Genomic DNA, 15,791 nt, shown 5'->3' with positions numbered 1-15,791 from the left:
GTTGTGGGTAGCTGGCGAGTGTCAGCAGACCCTGCGCCCCAGCTGCCCCGGTGCTTTTCTGACCGGAAGAGGGTTGTGGCCCTATCAGAACATTTTTTTAATTGACGTTTCTTGTTCCCAAATGACTCTCTCTTGTGCTGAGTTGACAAAAAACAAAACAAAAACAAAAACAAACAAACAAACAAACAAACAAAAAACAAACTAGCCAGGACATAGACACACATGGATATATGTGTATATGTATGCATATATGAAGAAAAAAGTATTATAAGATATTAAGATTGGTGACTCAAAGTTGAAGGTATTTTACTGCTTTCTGCAGATTTTTAATGATTAACTATTTTAAGAGAAAAGTTGTGAATATAGACATTATTGCAATTCTAAGCTCTATTTGGCACAATCACTCCTCAGGGGGAAAATACTTCCGCAAAAGGATATGTAAGACACGCCATAGGAGGGGGCCTGAAAGTCGTCAAGTCAGCAGCCAGTTTATTCAGCAAACAAACGCTGAACTCTGGTTCTGTTCACATACAATTAAGATCCCGTTACATGCTTCACTTGTAAAATAGTGACATTCTTTTATTGTACAGTATACATCATACAGTAAGTACATAGATTATATGTTTTGCATTCATTAAACAGCCTATATTTAGCATATGTTCCCTGGCTAACAAAAGGTAGGAAAAGATATCAGTACAAATCTAAAGGTTAGAAGCCCTAAGGAGAACACAGAGTACCCCAAAACTGCTCCCTAAAGATAGCCACCCTGATCCTTCTGCAAGGTCTGCAACAGTCAATCCTATGCTCGGTAGCTTGAGGCTGACCATATTCAACCCAGACAATATCAAATACAGATAGAGGTATAGAGAATGAAGGGTCCTCAGAGAATAGAGGTGACACACTTGGGTAGTGAGCAAGATGAAAACCTAGCAGAATGGACCAAGCCCCGCTGCAAGCAATAGTGGCATCCAGGCACTGGGTGGGGAGAGAGAACCGGGGAGCTCATTTGTATTCAGTTCTAAATATACTCTCCAAAGGTGCATGGCCATTTCAGGAATCTGGAAGTTAGAACATTCTAGAACTGTTAAGGGGTCACAATCACAGGAATTATGTTTGGATAACATATGTATTTGTTGAACAGATCTTATTCACTGACATTGAGGGGTGTTTAAATGTGGGAATGGCTTCAAATAAGTTTTGATTAAGTCTTAAGCAAACCATCCCAGTCAGATTTTATTTGTTTAACTTTAATTTGCTTCACTCAACCCTAATGGATGCCATGGCCTCTTATAGAAAGAGCAAGAAGTGGATGCACAGGAGGACACTCACCAAGAGGCCAGTGGTGAGCACACACTGTCTGTCAGGTGGCCCAGTGGCAATCTCCAATGAATAACAAGGACATTGCTTTGCACTGTGATTTATCGGGCAGCATAAAACCAACTCCTTTTACATTCTTTGCTCTCCCTACCTCATTTCTAACTCAGTCTGAATCCATGCCAAGTAGAATCGTAGAGCTGTAGTCTTCTTGGCTAAAGGAAATGCCCTAAATGAACCGAGGAAGCTGAAATAGAGACCAGGCTTGCCCAAAGAAGCCAGTAGGTCCCCCTCGCTGAAATATAGATCCAAAGTTATATTTCAGACACACATAATGTAATAGCCAATATCTCTCAAAAACTCAGTCAGTGCCAGGCACTTCTTAGACATTACCTCATTCAACTACAAGATCAACATTAATAATCTCATTTCACTAATAAGGAAATTGGAGTCTCAAAGAAGCCAAGTATTTTGGCCAAGACTTCTCGACTAGAAAGTAAGAAGCCAGAATGCAAACTCGTATGTTTTTAATTCAATGCCTTATTCAGCTGTCCCAGACATTACATAACACACACACACACACAAACACACACACACACACAGGAACCAAGCAACCCACAGAGGATATCATATATGCCAGGGTACAATCAGAAAGCAGAAACCCCACTGGTGATTTTAACAGAGGGAGTTTAACATGGGAAAGTAGTTAAACGAATACTGGAGCTGCTGAGTAGGTAGCACTGAGCACCAAAAGCTGGTAACTACAGGATGCTGCCACCAGCTCCGAGGCTGGGCAGGCACATGAAGAGGGCCTGGGTCATCAGGGCCTAGAAGCTTGGCAGCGCTTGGATTTGGGGCTCGGAATCTGAAGAGAGGACCTTTCCCTACCAACTGCTGGTCCAGAGAAGCAGGATTGCTGCTACTCACCCAAGCACTACTGCTTCCAGGGTGAACAGCTTCGTTTATGATGCTCTCGGGAGAGCAAGGAAGCACAAAGGGTAAGCCTGTTCTGCCTTGCTACCCAAATGCCCCCTAATTGCCGAACAACAAGTGGTTGGCAGACTCTAAAAGGGTAGGCTTGAAGCTGAACGAGAAGAGCTTCCGAACCAGAATAACGATGTGTGTTAAGGTCCACGGAGGTGGTTTGGAGTAAGGGCAGGAATTGCTGCTGCTGTAATAACATTAGCTGCCATTACTGAGTACCTGTGATGTAACATCTACACCCCACTTCCTACCCAGGTCATGTGTACTCTTGCCTTGTGTGCTCTGAGCAATTGTACAGGTGCACAAGCCAGAGATAGAAGATGCAGAATAACTTGCAAAGCATTAGGAAGAGGAGAAGCCAAGGGTTCAAAGCCAGGTCTGTTTGCATATTAAGATCCTACGACTCATTACCACCCTCTATATGAGTCTACTGGCACTGCTGTAATGTAGTGCCACCAACCAAGAAGTTTATAAGAAAAAAGTATGGAGGGCTGGATGAATGGCCTAGCAGTTAGGTACATTTGTTGCTCTTGCAGAGGACCTGGGTTCAGTTCCCAACACCCACTTGATAGCTCACAACCATCTGTAACTCCCGTTTCAGAGAATCCCGTGCTTTCTTCTGTCTTACCAGGCATGCCCGTGGTCCACACACATACATGTAGGCAGACAGTTAGTTATACACATATAAAAGTAAATATTTTAAAAAGAAAATTGCAAGGTCTTTGCAGGTTCACTCAGATCCCAAGGAAAGACTTCCTTCCCATGCCCTCATAGCTGTGGTAGCCCCCAGTGTCTCTTGGATATGTAGATGAGTACCTGTGATGTAACATCTACACCCCACTTCCTACCCAGGTCGTGTGTGCTCTTGCCTCGTGTGCTCTGAGCAATTGTACAGGTGCACAAGCCAGAGATAGAAGATGCAGAATAACCTCTGTCTACCTCTGCAGGTCTAGGGATAGATTAGAGCGAGCACATCTGGGTGGATCCTGGGGATGCTTAGCTTAATTGCATCTGCAATGGTAGTTTTCCCAAATAATGTGGGGGTCTCCAGGTTGCAAGGGATAGAACTTTAAACTCACTATTTTGGGGGTTCCATAATTCAGCACCACACCACCAGGCCATGTAAGATGACTCCTGGCTTTGAAATGTCCTACTCAGCAACTCCGCTCACAATGAAACTCTATAGTTTTGCAGCATTTGGGGCTTCTAAAGCAATGTCTGGAAGGTAGACATTTTCCTATTTGGCATTTCTGTCTCTTTAAGTTTTCTATTCCGCTCCCTAAAGGCAAGCATGCACTGACATACAAGGTAGCTCCTGTCCCCTGGAATGACCAGGCCACACTGTTTCCCCTCATCAACTCCTGACCTCACTTATCTGAAAACAGCCCCCTCCTTCTCCTGTTCTGCCTTAACTGCTCCCTTTGTCTTGAATTTAGTTAGCATTTACATCCTGCCATCCCAAAATTTTCTGGGCACAACAGATCCAAAAAGTGTGATTTCAGATAAAAGTATATTCCCTTAGTTACAGGACAGGAGGCTCCCAATACCTCTAACCTCTACCCCTGCCCTATCGCCCACTCCTACCCCCTCTTGGCAAGAGTCCACCCTCATTCTTAAGACTTTAGTCTATATCCCAGTTGGGAGAAGAGAAGGGTCAATTCCACTTTCTCTTCCTACTTGGAGAAGAGGAATGATCTATTTTGCAATTCACCTGGATGAGAATGTAATTTGGAAATCTGCATATCATGCATATACATTTCTTCCCTTCTTCCCTGTGAGAGTTGCAGGAGAGAAAGGTCCATTGGATATTTGCAAAACAAATGTGAGCTGAGCGGCTCTTTCCATGTGAAATGCTTGCCCACTCCTAGACTAAGAGAATGCAGAGGCCTTTCTCTCCACATAGACGTATCAGACTCACCTTCCTTGGCATTATTTACTAGTGAGTGCTTTCAGCATGCCTAGCACCAAATTCTTTGGATATAAATTCTCTGATGTTCTCATCTCTTGCTTTCTGTAAGAAAAGATGTATATTAAAAGGTAGAATCCTAAAAACCTGCCAGGGTTTTGTTTCTGTCAAGTAGATGACTAAGTCACCAATATGTGTTTGAGTTTTGATTCTCAGAAAGTATTGTTGGCCTTCCACAGACAAAGCTATTGAAAAGACAGTATTGCACTTCACCCTTTTCCCACAAAGTCCTAGGAACTGTCTCCTCCGCTGGTGGAGCTCACATGGGACATTTGTCAAGATCATGCCTCAGCATGTTACCTCTTTTCTGCAAGTTCTTCCTCGTGTGTGTGTGTGTGTGTGTTTACACCGTGCTTTTCTTTCTCTTTTATTGTCTTTTCTTCTTTTTATTTTTCAGGCAGCAGATGAAAAGAGCAGAAAGGATTGTCTCAGACATGCCACCTGGAAGACTCTTTGTCTGTCCTCCCCGGTCCAATGTTCTATATTGATGGAAAAGTTATTAAGCCTTCAATACCACAGTCCAAATTATTAGAGACTGAAAGAAAAATACCCAGGAGAAACTACACTGTGCAGTGGTATTTACCTGGTATAGAGTGCATTTGGGGTTTAGAGTAGAAGGGTGAAGAGAGAACCATGAAGGGAGAGTTAGGAGAGAAGAAATGCTAAAACAGCAAGCCACAGCTCTCGGCCACATCCAACTATACTAGGCGAAACCAGACCTAAGCCCTTTACTCCAGCTTGTTGAAAGGAAAACAGGGTGGTTTTCTAGTTCAGTTTTCTAGATTGGCACTCCTGTTCATCAAGCATGGGTTCCTCCTCACACTGCCCTCAGGAGTCGGAGCTAGGCAAGGTTCACAGTCCTCGGATAATTCACCCAAAAGACCCTTGGCCACGGGAAGATGCCTGCCACTGGCATCCACCCCTTCCAGGCAAGTTTCTTGTCTACAGATATAGCCAAGATAACTTGCTACACATTGGCCAAGGACAACATGACCCAAGTGGGTAGTTTGTGAACTCCAGGACTTGTTTGTACAAGAAAGATGAAAAATAGAGGGTGTGGGGGAAGGTGGATTACATTTCCTCTGCTCTTTGGAAAAACACATTGGTTTCCTATGTTCTCACTACCTGAAATGCCCCTCGGCTTGCTCCAGTAGAGGGAATCTCACCACTCTTGAAGGATGTCCAACCAATGCCTGCTGACAAAATCCATGCTGCTCAGAGGTGTAAACCATGAATGGATAACTGTTGTGAAAGTGTGACAGGTGACACAGAAAGAAAAACTTCCTTTGGTGTTTGGTATGTGTAGCATCCCAAGCTGACATGTGGGAAAGAGGCCATGTAAGAATAGAGAGAGTCCAGGATGATGTAACCCCAAGCCCAGTTGCCCTGGCTGGTTTTATGTCAACTTGGCAAGTTAAAATCACCTGAAAGGAGGGAACCTCAATTAATTAAAATGCTTCTATAAGATCAGGCTGTATTCAGACAAACCTATAGGACATTTTCTTAATTTGTGATTGATGGGGAGGGCCCAGTGCATTATGGGTGGGAGAATTCAGTGCTGATAATCCTAGGTTCTATAAGAAAGCAGGTTGAGCAAACCATGGGGAACAAGCCAATAAGCAACACCCCTCCAAGGCTTCTGCATCAGCTCCTACTTCCAGTTTCCTGCCCTGCTTGAGTTCCTGTCCACAGTGATGAAATATAAGCTAAATAAACCCTTTCTTCCCTAACTTGGTTTTGGTCATGGTGTTACATCACAGCAATAGAAACTCTGACTAAGACATCAAGGAACAACAGGCATTGCTATGAGCCTCCACAAACATAGGAGAGAGTCATGAAGCCGATTCTCCTCCGAGCTTCCAGAAAGAATGAACCTTCCTAATGTCTTTATAGAGTATTTCTTGCTTCTAGAGAGTGAGAAAATACATGACAATTGTCTACATGTTATTCTTTAATTCTAGTGGTCAGACAGAAGTTTTAGCCTAGGTGGTGAGGAAGTGCTTGGTTTAATGAGTACCATTAGAACCTACAACAAAAATTTAACACACAATTTGATAACTATAATGGTTAATATCAACTTAATACATCTAGAATCATGTGAACAAACCTCTGGGAAGTCTGTGAGGGAGAATTTAATTAGGTTACTTGCGGTGTGAGAGAACTGTGGAAGGTACCATCCCATATGTTGGCATCCTGGATTGAAGTAAAAAGAAAGAAAGCTTAACACTTGCATTTATCTGTCTCCAGTTCCTGACTGTGGACCACAACATGACCAGCTCCCTTCTGCTCTTGCCTCCCTGACATCCTGTGGTGACCTCAAACTGTGAACCCAAATAAACTCTTCCTTAAGTTGATTTTGTCAGAGACTTTGTCACAGCAGTAGGAAAAATCACTAATGCTGCTGTCTATGGAAGGTCTACCTGCCAACCTGTTTTCTCCCTGCTTTTGGTCCAACGGAAACCATAAGCCAACAGCCATGGCAGGAGTGACAGATGGCAATGGAGAGGGTCCACAGAACTCTGTCACTCAGGGAGGAATCAGCAAGGGCTCTCGGGAGGTCCCTGTGGATGAGTGACCCTCACAGAGAACACGCAGGGCCTTCAGCATAGCCTCTTCCTTTGCATTAACTTCTATGTATGACAGCCAGGATTTTTTTCCACCCAAGTGATAGGTAAAGGTGCTTGCCACCAAACCCAATGGCATGAGGTCGATCCCCAGATGACACACAGTGAAAGGAGAGAACAGACTCCTACAATCTGTGCTCTGATTGTCAAAGGGTCACCTTAGCAGGTGCACACCCTACTACACATAAAAAAAAATTAATAAATGTAATCTTTTAAAGACAATGGAAGGAGGGCTGTTATTTTGCTCAGCCAATGGGTTTGGCCTTTGTCTCCTCATCTCCCCTCACTGCTAAGACTTTAAGAGCGACCACGAAGAGATTCAAGTGGGGTGAGAGGGTACAGTTCCACACTGTAGTGAGCTTAGAAAAGTATTCGGAATCAAATGAGATGGGATTCTTTTTCTGTCAGACTTCCTGGAACCTTTCCTATACTGACTTACAACAGCATACTCAGCATGGGCACTGCCACACGCCACATTTCCCAAGCCTGTGGGCTAGCTTGGGGAAGCAGCATGTTGTGATGGAACGTAACATGTATTGAAGAATGCCTTAGTGGATTTATGATGGGATTCTTGTGGTTGACTCACTCTTTCCTTCCATTCTCTTTGCTCCATGTTTCCTTCCAATGGAGCCGGACAACCTATCCCTCGGAGACTCTGTTCTGAGGTAACTCAACTCCTACTGGAATATGAGAGGGTGTGGTTGCGTCCAAACTGGAAGACAACAAATGGTAAATAGGAGTTGCACAGGTCCAGAAAGGACCTTGGCAGAGTGGTTTTCCTGTAGTCTTGTAATACTTGTTTTAATATGACTGCTCAGCCACTCAGAAATGTTTGCAAGTCAAGGGCCTGCAGAGCAAGCCAATATGTAAGATGTGATGTGACCCAAACCCTCATCTCTAATAAGACCAACCTCAAGGCAGGATGCTCACTGATGACCTGTCATTTCGAGTCTCTTGGCATGCTTTGGTTGCTTTCTGGAAGACGCTACTCCAAGCACTGACATTAGAAAAAGCCAAAAGTGTAACATGATTCCATGATTCTACAGCCTTGATCAAATGTGTCTCCCAAAATTCAAGAGTGGAAAGTACAATTTACAATCTATCAGCACTGAGCGTTGGGACCTTTGAAAGCTTAGTAGATCATGAAGGCTCTATGAATGAGTTAACTTCATTATCGCAGGAATGTCTCCCTCCCCTCTCCTTCTTCTGCTTTCCACCATGAGATGATGCAGCAAGATCAGATGTAACTGCAACTCCTCACACTGAGGTGCCCTTGCCTCCAGAACCAAGACACCACTGCTCATTACATCCTTGAAGTATATTACAGAGCAATAAACACACACACACACACACACACACACACACCATTAATCCATTTCAGATACCAAAAACTGTCTCTTACATGCCAGCATTTCCATACCCACCCTAGGGCATACATTCTGACCAGCTGTAACTTCCTTGCATAGCAGTTTTTTCCATTTTCTAATGGTGTGGGGCAGGCATATATTCAAAGGCACCTGGCTGCTGTGGGCTCCTTGAGACTATGCAGAATCAGACAAGTCAACAATAGAGCTATACACAGAAGAGTCTGGACCAAGTTCAGAGTCCTCCTGAAGATTAGAGATAACATACCACTACACTAAAGCCTGGGCAACATCAGCCTATGCCGACCATCTTAATGCTTAAAGGGTAGTAAGTTTAGCATCACAGGAAAGGTATGGACTCGAGGGTTCAATCACAGATACATGACTAACAGCTGCACAGAGCAGTGTGGCTTTTAGCGACTCACTCTGTAACATACAGAGGCTCTCATCGTGCATAGTATCTGTAATGAGATGAAATAGATGTATGGAAACTTTAGCATAGCAGATGGCTAAAACCAGACTATTACTCTGGTGGATGGCCCTACATCCGTGTACATATGGGCAGCAGCAATCAAACTCTGGTCAAAGAAAGAAACTGTGAACTTGGAACAGAGATTTTTGTGGTGGGGGAAGAGTTGGAGTGAGCACTGAGGAGCGGATATGTTTAATTATATTTTATACAGATATGAAGTTCTCAAAGAATACATTAAATGTATATGTTTTTTAAAAAATATTATACCTCTATGCATTAGGATATGTTCTATTTTCTGGCTAAGAATCCTTGTTCACTAACACACACCAATGAGAAAGCCAACAGACTAGCCAATAGCAGCAGAATAGAACATTAGGAGCTACCCATTGGGAGCAGAGGCTTAATTGTACACACCTTTCATCCAAGCTCTTCAAGGGACTGAGACAGGAAGATCACAAGTGCAAGTCCTCCTTCAGAAGCCATTTTATAATAAAAAGTAAAAAGATTGTGGGGGCATTTGGCTTAAGGATAGAGCACTGCCTACCATGTACAAGGTTCAGGGGTCAACCTAGTCCCCAAATATAACCTGCTTATTGATATTATCCTCCTTATACTTTGTTAGTGTGTTCATTTATTGAGCATTTATTATGCTATTATCCATGCCAGACACTAGATCTGGACTCTTGTTGCTGCCCACCATCACTAATAGGTACTATTAAATGAAATCTGTGTCACCTTTGGGTTCTCCACTGTAGCAAGCGAGACAATCTGGACCCCTCCTAGTCTCCTCAGACCATTATGTAGAGTAGCCACTCCACAATGTCTGAGCAGCTTGCATAGCACAGCTCCTCCTCGAAGTTTCTCCTCTCAAGCCTTCATGGGATATTTCTCTACACACCATGCTAGAAAACAGGGTTAAATCAGCCAAATACAAAATCTAGCCTGAGCACAGAGTGGAGGACGCTAGTCCTTCAGCCTGTGAGGTCCAGCTTTTCATGCTTGACAGCATTTGGTTAAGAGATTGAAGGACTTATTAATGTTGGTAATTACAATAATAACAATATACATTCAGCCGCTCCGTGTCCATGTGGCCCACAACTGGACATTCCGTCAACCTCACATTGAAAGCATTTGCGGAGGAAAACATCTGTATTGAAGATGTACAGAACTCTTTTATCCCATAAACAATAGAGAACAACAAATTAGCTGCAGAATGTTTTCATCATATTGGGCATTAAGAGAAACTTAGAGATTATTTGAAATACATGGGAGAATGTGCTTTGGTTATATATGAACGCTGTTCCACTTTCTTGTTGGGACCTGAGCATCTGCAGGTTCTAATATCCTGAGGAGGGGGGCCTGGAATCAAACCTCCAAGGGTGACCTCCAAGGGGTAACTATATTTGTATCTTCTTCCAATTCTTATATTTTTGGTTGTGAGCCTAGCCTTTAACGGCTGAGCCATCTCTCCAGCCCAATAATATACCATTTCCCACATAAACCAGGCACCACTGGGATTCGAATCCAGAATCTCCTGTTTACTAGACAGGCGCTTTAACCAGCTAAGCCACGGCGCCAACCCTTCTTCCAATTCTTAAGGGGATCATGTGACACATGTTACCATCGGCATTTTATTCCTAAATAGAAAGATACAGACAAATTAATCTCAAGGCCCTAGAGTTGTAAGTATCTGGACTGGGGTCAACCACTGTGCTCTGAGTTCCTCTAGAGGTTGGTAGACCCCAGCACTGTCCAGCAGAACATTCTGGAGTGATTGGGTGTTCCACATCTGCATGGTCTAATAGTACAGCTACTAGCCCAGTGTGACTTCTGAGCACATGAAGTGTGCTTAGCACAAGTGAGTTCTAACTGTGTCATTTTCTTTCACTTTAATCAACTTACCCCACCCCCACCCCACCACCTCTGCCCCCTCTGGCTAGTGATTGTCATTTAAGACAACATGGGACCTTAACATTAAACAGAGCTCCTCAAAGTGTCTTTGGGTCAGCTACTCCTGGCTTACAATAAGAAGAATCCCCAGAGTCAACCATTCTCTAGCTCAAGCCCCAAACCCTTGTGAGGCCATGAATGATCCCTAAGTATTTGAGGGTCCCCTGGAGTGGGAGCTGAGCCTACACATGCTCAGAGCCCACAGACTGTCCTTGAGGTTTAATAAGCCCTCATGTCAGTTTGGTGCCCAGCCCATCTGATGGTCAGCTGTCCCCCACAGGACCTTGATTTTCCCTATCAGCCACACTGTCTCCAGGTACCAGAGGCTGTGAAGGCAAAATGTCATTTGCCTCTTCTAAGCAATTATCACACCCATAACTTCATCCCTTAGCCTGGGTCAAAGAACCAGAATAAATAAGAGGCAGGATTAGAAAAGAAAGGGAGGCCAAGGTCCACTCAGGCTCTGGCCACCTGCGTCCTTCTCCTCCGCCACCAACACCCCGCTGCAGCCGCCGCCACCGCATGGGAATGCAGGTGGAGACCATCTCTCCTGGAGACCGGTGCACTTTCCCAAGGCGCAGCCAGACCTGCATGGTGCACTACATGGGGATGCTTGAAGATGGAAAGAAATTTGGCTCCTCTCGGGACAGAAACAATCCTTTTAAGTTTACACTAGGCAAGCAGGAGGTGATCCGAGGCTGGGAGGAAGGGGTAGCCCAGATAAGTGTGTGTGATAATCTCCTGAGACTATGCCCATGGAGCTACTGGGTACCCAGGCATCATCCCACCACATGCCACTTTTGGTTTTGATGTGGATGGAGCGTCTAAAACTGGAATGACAGAAGTGGCCTCCTCCCTTAGCTCTGCACATGGATCTGCCATGGAGGAATCTGGTACCTCCAGATGGGTGCACATGAATCCATGGGGGGCTTTTCCTGACGTCCAACCACTCTTTGTAAAGACACCTACCCGACTGAATGTGTTCTGTCACTCAGCTTTGCTTCTGACAGCTCCATATCCTCTTCCTCCTTCTGTATGTGTGTTGAACTAAATTATATGCCATCAATCTCAAGTTTCTTTATTTTGGAGTGAAGACTCAGTTTCTGTTTTTCAGATCTAAGTTTCCAATGAAGTATATTGTCAAGTATTAACAGCACAAGCAATGGGTTAACTTAGAATAGGAATTGGTGTTGGGGGGGCAATTTGCAAGAATTTTTATTTTATTTTATTTAATTTTTGGATAAAATTTTTTATCTATTATATATTAAGACATTCTGCTGCTGTGCTGCAAAGACATAGCAGATTTGAGATGCTGTTGAGGGCTGGATTTTTCTCTAGTGAGGGAGGTCCTATTAACCTGAAAGCCCTACCCAAACTGAGGTGGGAAGGAAGTGGGGGAGAGAGAGCCTTTGCTTCTGACAGTCCTCCCACCTTCTGAAATTAGCTGCCTTTAAAAGCAGGTCCCTTCACTGCTATGTTGGACACTATATTATCTGTCCCTGGGTTGGCAGGGACCTCGAAGCCTTCTTTGTGACCTGGCTTAATTTGTTTGTCACCCTATGGTTTTTCTAATGGATTTTTTCTGGACTTTTGTTATCTTGTAACTACTCAAGCTCCACTTCCTAAGTTTTAAGAACTTCGGTGGAAAGTTTGAATTGAAGGTGCTGTTTGTAGACTCACCACCCAACGGACGCTCAGCCACCACGGCAAATCCTTGAGCGTTCTCTAAGAATACGATGCTGGTCATCACAGCTTCAGCATCTCCTGGTTTAGAGGCTTGGCTCTTTGCTGATCTTGGCTTCCTAGCTTTTCCTCCTTCAGTTCCTTCTCAGCCTCTGCTGTCCTTGTGTTGTGATTTGGTGAGAGAAAGCTTTTGTCCCCTGCCCTCTGCACTACATATGCAGTTCAAGTTTTATTATTGCAATAAAAGTGCTTTATGCTGGCCTTTCTCAAAAAAAAAAAAAAGAAAGAAAGGAAGGAAGAAAGAAAGAAAGAAAGAAAGAAAGAAAGAAAGAAAGAAAGAAAGAAAGAAAGAAAGAAAAGAAAGAAAAAGAAAAGGAAAAGGGAAAGGATCGTAGTATTGCTTAGGACAGAAATACAGAGGACAGGCTCGCCCAAGGGGACATCCAGTCCTAAGCCTTCTTTCATTTGGTCAATACAAACTATAAGCAAATAAAACATATTTATTGTTAAGACTCATTGGGTCTCAAGTATTTAAACATAGTCTCTCTCTCTCTCACTCTCTCTCACTCTCTCTCTTTCTCTCTCTTTCTGTGTGTGTGTGTGTGTGTGTGTGTGTTCATGATGTAGGTGCAAATGTGAGGGTGCATGTGTGCATGGGAGCTCACGGGTGGAGGTCAAAAGACAACCTCTCCAGCTGTTCTTCACATCATCCTCCTTGTGCGTCTCCGAAGCAGGGTCTCTCATTGGCCTGTAACTGTTGAGTTGGAGAGACTGACTGATGAGCTCTGGGGATCTGCCTGCCTCTACCTCTCCCCTGCTAGGTTTATAAGCACACATCACATCACCTGACTTTTTTTTTAAATGTAGGTTCTGGGACTTGAACTCGCAGGTCCTAGTGTTTTATTTGGAAAATACTTTCTTGGCCAAGTTACCCCAGCCTCACTGTGAAATGTCTGATAAAAATGGTCTCCACACTCCTCCTGGAGCCACCTTGTAATGTCCAATGTCATGGGCACTGTTTGCCTCAACTCCTTGGCATCTGTCTGCTGAGATGACTCCCCAGCCACAGTCCTGGTTGTCCCAGCAACCGTCTTTGCTCCATCAGCTAACCTGGCCAGCATCTGCAGGCATCCATGGGCATAGGCCTGAGGCAGGTACCAATGGAAGAGCCTGAAATGACACCACTGTGCTAGTGAGGTATCTGAAGCTTTGGGGAGACAGCAAAGGGAATTGATGTCAAGATTGACCAGAGCTTCTCAGCCTTGTTAGGGCTGCAACCCTTTAATACAGTTCCTCATGTTGTGGTGATCCTCAACCGTGAAATGACTTTCATTGATACTTCAGAACTATAATTTGATACTGTTATAAACTGCAATGTAAATATACAGTATTTAGGATATATGATATCCAACCACTGTTGCATATCAGGGTCGGTCAACCCTCAAAGGGGTCATGACCTACAGGTTGAGAACCTTTGGGGTAGAGCCCGGTCAACAGAAGGAGCTAGAACACCTTAAAACGCCAGAGCCCGCCTCTCTTGACCTGGTCAATGACAGTTTGTTGGTTTGCTTGTTTTTTAATAGCTTGATTGATCATCCAAGAGTTTTTAACCTCGTATGCTTTCTTCCAGCACCTTAAACTATGGCAAATGAATAAGAAGAACTTGAAAAGTAGGAGTCGTTTCTAACAAAACGGACTCGCTTCTGAATTCCTCTCTTCACCCTCAAAGCGATGGTTCCAGCCTGCCATTTTCCCTGTGGGTCTCTCTGTATTCTTCCTAAGTACTGAATCTTGTGCTCCTTCCCAGACTGCGCTGGTTACTTAACTCCAGGTCTCTCCTCACTCAGCCAGCCCGGCCAAACACCACACCACACAGAGAACCATTCCCTCCCTGCCTCTCTGCATGGTCCTGGAGGCTGTCACAATTCTTGTTGGAATATTAGCCCAGGATACAGCTTTGACACCTTTTCTGTTTTGATTCAGTCTTTTCACTTGAGATTTGCTCCACGCCTTTGAGACAGATAGAAAGAACTCTACAACCAGAGCATCCTTGTCAAGAAGGGCTTTGCGTTCCTATATGCTCTATCAAGCCTCCAGCAGTGTCTCTGACACACAGAGGGATAACGTTCTAGGAGAGGTCAAGTTAGACAGAGTGAGAAGGAAGCAACACAGAACAAGCAATGGAGAGGGAACTGAACTACTAGGTTAGGAAAGGATCAAGTGCGCCTGCACTAACCACAGCTCCTAGTCCCACAAGCTCTCCTTCCTGAGTCAGCTAGTTCACCAATCTGGTATTCCCTCCTCTGGTCTACAGAAAGCAACTAATAATAAACATACTGTTGATAAATAATACAAACGTCAGGCAGACCGAGCAGCACTTGGCAGGCAAGCACAGAGGTACTCAAGAGCTCAGTGACCCAGATCCTCAGAGCTCATGTGGCAGACACAAAACAAAACCATTTACATGTCTGAAGTTCATTCAGAATTCTCTCCATTAACAGAGCACCTGACAGGACCTAACCTCCACCATGGGAAGTAATCACTTCCATATCATATTTCAACATGATTGACTGTTCTCAACAACAGAAAGGGATGTCATGAGGATTGAACACACAGATTCTATCGCCCTCCACGCTGCTCTGGTGTTCCATTCAAATCCAGATCTGCCCCCGTTGAATTCAGTAGTAGGGTTGCTTCACTGCATGGTTAAGTAGATCCAAATCTAAGCCGAACTGGTCCCAAAACAGAAGTGATGCTTAACGCCCCCACACCAGCACCAGCAGCAGCCCCAGTGTGTGAGAGCCTTGCCTGCCTTCTACACTTGCCAGTATTCGCTATGGCAAATCTTCCCCATCTCAGCTGTGATCCCCTTACAGCTTGGTGGTGGTGGTGTTTTAGAGACTGGTCTCACTTCCTAGAATCTGAGCCCCAGCAGTTCCTCCCTGTAATTTACTCCTAACTATTTTTCAATACCAGTGGGAGCCTACCTGGACTTCTCTTTAAGATCAAATCTAGTTGTCTGCATTTCGTCTAGGCTCCGCCCCAGTTACCTGGCAACAGCCAGGCATGCCTGACTCACCAAAAAAGGGGCTGTTTGCCCCCACCTCTCTCTCTCTCTCTCTCTCTCTTGTTCTCTTGCTCCCTCTCTTCTCCTCTTGCTCCTGCACCTTAACCCCTCTCTTTCCATTCCCCTCCCCCTCTCTCCAAGTGCTCATGGGCAGCCTCTACTTCTCTACTCCCTGACCGCCCCCCCTTCTCTATCTCTACTCTCTCAACTCCCCTCCCCATGCCCTGAATAAACTCTATTCTATACTATACCATCATGTGGCTGGTAACCCCAGTGGGGAGGAGGGCTTGGTGGGGGGGAATTCCTCAGCATGGGCCCACAGAGGCACCCCCTCCACCTCCACCTCTTCTTCCTTATCTTTTTATAA

At 44.6% G+C, this 15,791-nt stretch overlaps 1 non-coding gene across 1 annotated transcript; it reads right to left on the bottom strand.

Annotated features, from left to right (window-relative positions):
• Positions 1–10,227: 10,227 nt before the first annotated feature.
• Positions 10,228–10,301, bottom strand: Trnat-agu. The gene has a single exon. It is a non-coding gene; the product is annotated as a tRNA-Thr (tRNA).
• Positions 10,302–15,791: the final 5,490 nt, after the last annotated feature.

The sequence above is a fragment of the Mus caroli genome, chromosome 14 (assembly GCF_900094665.2).
Source record: "Mus caroli chromosome 14, CAROLI_EIJ_v1.1, whole genome shotgun sequence".
In the NCBI taxonomy this organism is placed as follows: Eukaryota; Metazoa; Chordata; class Mammalia; order Rodentia; family Muridae; genus Mus; species Mus caroli.
Note: the sequence above shows the minus strand (reverse complement) of the source record. Positions and strands in the feature narration are given on the sequence as shown.